Source organism: Paroedura picta, chromosome 8, assembly GCF_049243985.1.
Source record: "Paroedura picta isolate Pp20150507F chromosome 8, Ppicta_v3.0, whole genome shotgun sequence".
Taxonomy (NCBI): Eukaryota; Metazoa; Chordata; class Lepidosauria; order Squamata; family Gekkonidae; genus Paroedura; species Paroedura picta.
In genome coordinates this window covers 9,784,802-9,790,896 of record NC_135376.1, presented here as the reverse complement: position 1 = coordinate 9,790,896, position 6,095 = coordinate 9,784,802, and the positions used below count along the sequence as shown (strand labels likewise).

General features: G+C 47.5%; 1 protein-coding gene across 2 annotated transcripts in view; it reads left to right on the top strand.

Annotated features, from left to right (window-relative positions):
• The first annotated feature begins 2,615 nt into the window (after nucleotides 1–2,615).
• The window catches only part of MFN1 (mitofusin 1), a 29,347-nt gene continuing 25,867 nt past the window's right edge, over nucleotides 2,616–6,095 (top strand). The window contains exon 1 of one of the 2 annotated variants that reach the window (XM_077348334.1): nucleotides 2,616–2,751. The gene's annotated coding sequence lies outside the window, so the exon portion shown is untranslated. Of the gene's footprint in view, nucleotides 2,752–3,886; nucleotides 3,911–6,095 lie in introns of those variants that run through there. The other variant, XM_077348335.1, reaches the window with a different exon arrangement.

The following is a 6,095-nucleotide window of genomic DNA, read 5'->3' as shown; positions in this document are numbered from 1 at the left end:
AAGGTGAATGGATAGTAACAAATCCTTACATTATATTTTAGCCACCATCCTTATTGGCTTTAGACCTGTTTCTCTTATGTTCCACATATTGTTATATGAGTATTTACAAGTGGGGGCTTTCAAGATTTATGGGAGGAGATTTCATCCTCCTACCCTGGCTCAATGCGGCTTCTTTCCACGCTCCTCCCTAGTCACTGAGTCCAGTGTGGCTTCAGGCTTCTGCACCACCTCTGGCCAATGATGGGATCTGAAAGCTGCAGTATTCCCCAGAGGGGCTTCCAGACACTGATGCCGAGAGCAGGCCTGGAGTGGCTCCCAGATGCTGATGCTCACTCTCTATGCAAGTTCATTACCAGGGTTTAAGCATAAAGCTTTTATTGGGTAGGTTTCATGCTTCCTCAGCCCTGACCTGGATATCTCTGGCTGGCCTGATCTTGTCAGACTTCAGAAGCTAAGCAGGGCTGGCCTAGGTAAGCATATGGATGAGAGACCACCAAGGAATACCAGGCCATGACAAACCACTTCTGAACGGATCTTGTTTTGAAAACCCTATGAAGAAGAAGAGTTGGTTCTTATATGCTGTTTTTCTTTACCCAACGGAGGCTCAAAGGTCACCCTGCTGGCTGCATGTGGGGGAGTGCAGAATCGAACTCGGCATGCCATATTAGAAGTCCGCACCCCTAACCACTACACCAAACTGGCTCTTAAGGCAACTGGGGTTGCTTTAAGCTGGCTGTAACTTGAGGGCAACCCCCCCCTGCAATCTCCTCCAATGTAATATTTTTTTTTTGGGGGGAAGGGTTGTAGAAGTCTTTGTTTTGTGTCAACGTGGCCCTGATCAATGGATTTCAGTACTCGACTACTGGAATATAAGCTCTACTACTGTTCTTCCCAGAAGGACCAAAAGCACTTTCAACATTGCTGTATAAATAGTAACATGTCTTGGCCTGTCAGGATCCAATTGCTGGTTACTGCAAAGGCACTGTCAGGAAGCAGTGGGGTAAGAGCCAAAGGAACAGGCCCTCTTGGGCTCTTGCCCTCCCGCTAGTGCCTGTGGCCACAGACAAACTGGATTGTATCTGCAGGGGGAGGAAGACAGGCATGGCTGAGATGGGACTCCATTGCTATTTGGCTCACAGCAAACCACGAGGATTTTCCTCGTTTCCTCCACACACACCATTTTTGCACTAAGAATAAGAACTGATGAGTGTCCATAGAAATGAACTCATCTTTAACCAGATATAAGAATATGCAAACCTGGGAGTTGCACAGAACCCTTCAAAAATGGACCATGGCCTGTACAGAGAACAAAGGTACAGATCTCAGTAGATAAGCGTTATGCAAATCACAACCAATCCATAAAGCATTTCAGTATGTCAAACATCCCAGATGGTTGCCAGGTAACCCGAAGTCCCCAAGGTTTATTTCTTGAACCCTCCCTGCTGTTGTACTGAACAGAATTTAGATGCTGAACTGTAGTTGTGATTCTGGGCCCATATTTGCTGTGTGAAATTTCCAGCAATTGGCTATCATTTTAAAAAGTTAACTTGTTAAAACCTATACCTAAATCAAATGGGAGTAAGAGCCTCTTCTGGTGCAGAGTGGTAAGCTGCAGAAATGCTGTCTGAAGCTGTCTGTCCATGAGGCTGGGAGTTCAATCCCAGCAGCCGGCTCAAGGTTGACTCAGCCTTCCATCCTTCTGAGGTCAGTAAAATGAGTACCCAGCTTGCTGGGGGGTAAACGGTAGTGACTGGGGAAGGGAATGGCAAACCACCCCGTATTGAGTCTGCCATGAAAAAGCTAGAGGGCGTCACCCCAAGGGTCAGACATGACCCGGTGCTTGCACAGGGGATACCTTCACCTCTACCTTTAAACCAAATGGGAGTGCAGCTCAGGATGCGAGGGAAATCTGCTGATTTGTGTACTCTAGAGGGCGTTTACCCCTTTGATGCTCTTGTATTTAGCTGGAAAAGCCAAAACTTGTAAAACCAATATTTATACCGGTATATCGGTTCTGGAAATAATTGATTTGTGTATATCCAACAATAAAGAAAAGGAGAATAGCAAGGTGATGTGGCAAAGTTTTTTCATTGACCTTACTCTTTTTCCCCCCTTCAAAATATTGTTACCATGTATGCCTTTCCCTTTAAAAAAAAATCTTATACCAGCACATACCAACTATACAGAAAATCTGCAGTGTATAGCAGAGTTGCCAAAAACCAGAGAAAAACATCCCACCACTTAACAGAAGCCAAAGGGAATATTATATACGTGGTGGTCCTTTCCTCTGAGCCAAGGGTGGTCAAACTGCGGCCCTCCAGATATCCATGAACTACAATTCCCATGAGACCCTGCCAGGGTTAGTCAAACTGGAGGACCGCAGTTTGACTACCTCTGCATAAGCTTTAAATGCCCATTTCTACAAATGAAATCTCTGTAAAGAGGCATGACATTTTTGTAATGCTGTTTTCCTACTGATTTTCTTTATAGCCGTGCTTTTATCATCCCTGCTTCATTGCCTTGGAGAAGCAGAGAGCGAGCGACGGAAATGGCCGAAGCGTTGGCGCACGCGCAGAAGGCGAATCCGGCGCCCCCGGCCGTGCCCTCACCAAAGGTGTCGGCGCCCATAGCGGGTGGGAGGAAGATGGTCAGAGGAGGCGGAAGTGGGGTGGGCCGCCTCCCGGTAGGGCGAGGAGGACGCCGTTGAGGCTCGGAGCGGGAGGAGGGGGCGAGCCCCGCCGTCGTTGCCAGGTAATCGGCCGGAGGAGCAAAGGGGAGGGGAGGGAAGCGCTTCCCCCCCGCCAGCCCCCCAACACAGGGGCGGGGGGCTGTTAACCGCCTTGCCTGGACACTCACCGGGGGGCGGCGGCACCTCCTCCTTCTGCCAAATCTAGTGGGAGTTCCGTCAAGACACCTCCTCTCTCTTGCTCATTTCTGCACAGCGCCCGACACATTGTCGGCCACCACTTATGTGTTTCCCTTGGGAAGTAAACTTTCAGAGCAAGTTAGGTGCTCGGGGGGACCCGGAGGGGTCGGAAGGGGGCGCCCCACCCAGGCCTCACCCCCACTCCCTTTCCAAGAATCGCCCCCGGGGTCTGCTAGAAAGCAATCCCTGGAAAGGGGTCGGGGTGGGTGAGTGGGGGCGGGGTCAACAGGAGTTGTGGCTTCGGGACCGAGCACGTGCTTTGCATCCAACAGATCCCATGGCGTCTTCAGTTAAACTTGGGATCGGGTGAGGGGAAGGATCTGCTGCCAGTCAGAGAGGAGAGCACCGAGCTGGATTAAACCAGTGAAGGGTCTGGCTTGGTTTAAGGCAGCCCTCCTGTGTTCGAGGGAGTTTAATGGCACTGGTACAATTTAGCTGAAATGTAACTTTTAATAGACTAGAACAAATCTACAAATTTAGTGGATGATGTTAGGGAGTCAGGTTGGGTCAAATCCCAAAACCGTCTTCTTGGCAGCATGTGTTGGAAAAGTTGCTGAATCATCTGTTTTAAAAGCAGACAAGAGAACCTCCGTGGAGTCTGTTTCAAAAAGGTCCTTTGTGAACATTTGTCTTTTTCTTCTGAACGAGACTTGGAATATGGGTTTGAGGAGGGGAGCGTTGCTCCACGAGAGGTCCTTGCCAGGATTCTTAGTTGGTTCTCTGGGTTCCCAATGATTTCTCTGAAACTGAACAATTTGGTGGAGGAGTTCAGAGTCTCACCTGTACGTTCTCAGGCAAGCAGTTGAATCTAGTCAACTTGAGGCTGTGATTTATTGAAAAGGGGTAGGTTTGATGGCAGTAAGAAACTTACTGGACATCACTCTGTGGGGCATTGTTTCAGGACAATCTGTTTGGATTCCGTATGGGGCAGAGAACTTGGCACAGGTCTCGCCACTAAGGAGCACACACCCTTCCTTTTTCTAGGTCAGTATGACACAATTGGGAAAGGACTGTTATTAATGGGTGCACCTGGCTGGCTGTTTGTCTCTTATCCGCCACAAAAACATGGTCATTGTCAGCTTGGATATACGAGTAAAACTGCCCTGTATGGAGTCAGATGGCTGGTTTGTCTGCTCTGGCTAGTGGTGGCCCTGCAGGAACTGTTCTTTCTTACTGATCAAAATTTCTCTAATACAGTTTCTAAAGAGTAATGATAATTACTATAACAAAAATCTTGGATCTCTTGGGTTGGTCGCAATAAAAAGTATTTTGTGGGTTTTGTTTATGGATTTTCCTGTGGACCAGCAAGCCTACTCTGAATTTTTTATTTACTGACTGGTCACTGTGGAGTTTGGCAGATTGTAAGCCGGAGGCAGGAGCTAGTGCCTGCCTCTTGTGGTCCTTTCTTATTTCCCAGGATGATGCTGGTTGCCACGTTGGTGTCAGGAAGGAATTTTGGCTCAGGGAAGCTTCCATTGGACATAGAACAGGAGTTTCTGGGGCAGTGGAGGAAGGGGCATAGCTGTGTATTTCCTGCATTGTGCAGGGGGTTGAACTAGATGCCTTTCTGTGTTTTTGTCAGTTTCAACCTGCATGTAGCCTGGCCTCAAAAGGAAATGTACATATTTAAGACAGCTTGAGGCCTCCATCACTGTAAGTTTCACATTTTGAGAGATCTTGCATTGCATAAGCAGACTGAAAGCCTGTTAGGTGATCTGAACTGGTTTTTCTAGTAAGAAAGGAGACTTTTGTTGGGGCATAAAAGAGAGGTTTTTATTTGATTCAGGTGCTTTTGTGCTGCTTCTGCATAGAAAAGTTCCCAGGGTGTGTCTGCTTACAAACAAAATACAGTGTAAACAAAAATCCAGAACAAGTACCAACAAGCCAGCTTGGCATAGTAGTTAAGAGTGGTTGCTTCTGACCTGGAGAACTGGGTTTGATGCCCCACTCTTCCTCCACATGCAGCCAGCTGGGTGCCCTTGGCCCAGTCCCAGTTCTCTCAGAGCTCTCTAAGCCTTATCTACCTCAAAGGTTATCTGTTGAGGGGAGAGGAAGGGGTTTGAGACTGCTTTGGATAGTAAAAACAACAACAGGGATTCAAATCCCAGCTCTTCTTCTTCTAAAAGCAATATGGCACAGAAGGTGAGGGGGGGAAAGCAATGTCCTCCCCGTCATCTCTCCACATGCCCCCAAAAGCTGAAGCATCTTCCCCAGGTTCTAAAACTCAAAAGGGGCACTGCGGGTGATAATTGTTGGGTAGCTATCTCACCTGAAGATTTTAAGAGCTGAGCAGGCTCCTATAAGGATGGGTAGCACTGTTCAGCAGAAAAGAGTAAGGGCCCAGGAACACCTTCAGGACTAACACAATTTGAGGCAGGGGAGGAGTTTCCAAGAGGTATTGTTCACTTCTGCAGACCTTAGTTTGCCCCGACCACAAATAGTTCTATGGCAGCCTTTCTTACCATTGAGAAACCCCTGAAACATTCTTCAGGCTTTGAGAAACCCCAGCAGTGGCACAATGGTGTGGAATACGATTGGGAAGGAGAGCTGTGGACACTTCCAGCCGGGGGCCCTCCACTTCCCACTCCCTCCCGGCCCATCATTGGCCATTTTGGGAGGGGGATACAGGTTGACACCCAAGAAATTTTAATATAAAAAATTAACTCCCACCCATTTGGGAAATCCTTCTGGGGCTGTCAAGAAGCCTCAAGGTTTCACGGAACCCCGGTTGAGAAAGGGCTTTGAAGTCTAGGGCTTCAAAGGTAACCATCAGCACTTGAGTGATGCCTAGAAATATATCACAAGAGAAATGCAGCACATATACGAACAGCATCATCTTTTAGCAGTGCAATCCTAGCCTGAGAAAGCAACAGGTTTCGGAGGGTGTAAGTCTTCTTAGGAAAGCCCCATAAATCTTCAATCAAAGGTGCTCATTTTGGGTTGGAAGCCACTGTTCATTATTCTGTGCTTGCAGGATGAATAAATGCTCATTCGACTTACTGTGTGTTTTTTTAAACATAGCAGTGCACTTTTTGACATGCTAGTTACATTCTTTTATTCTACTGAAGTCCTTGTTTCCGTAAATAGCGTTTTATTTTCCTAGACTAAATTGCAGGTGCGATCAACAGAGCAATGCTTTTGACACTTGTGGCGCAGGAAGTTTGATTTA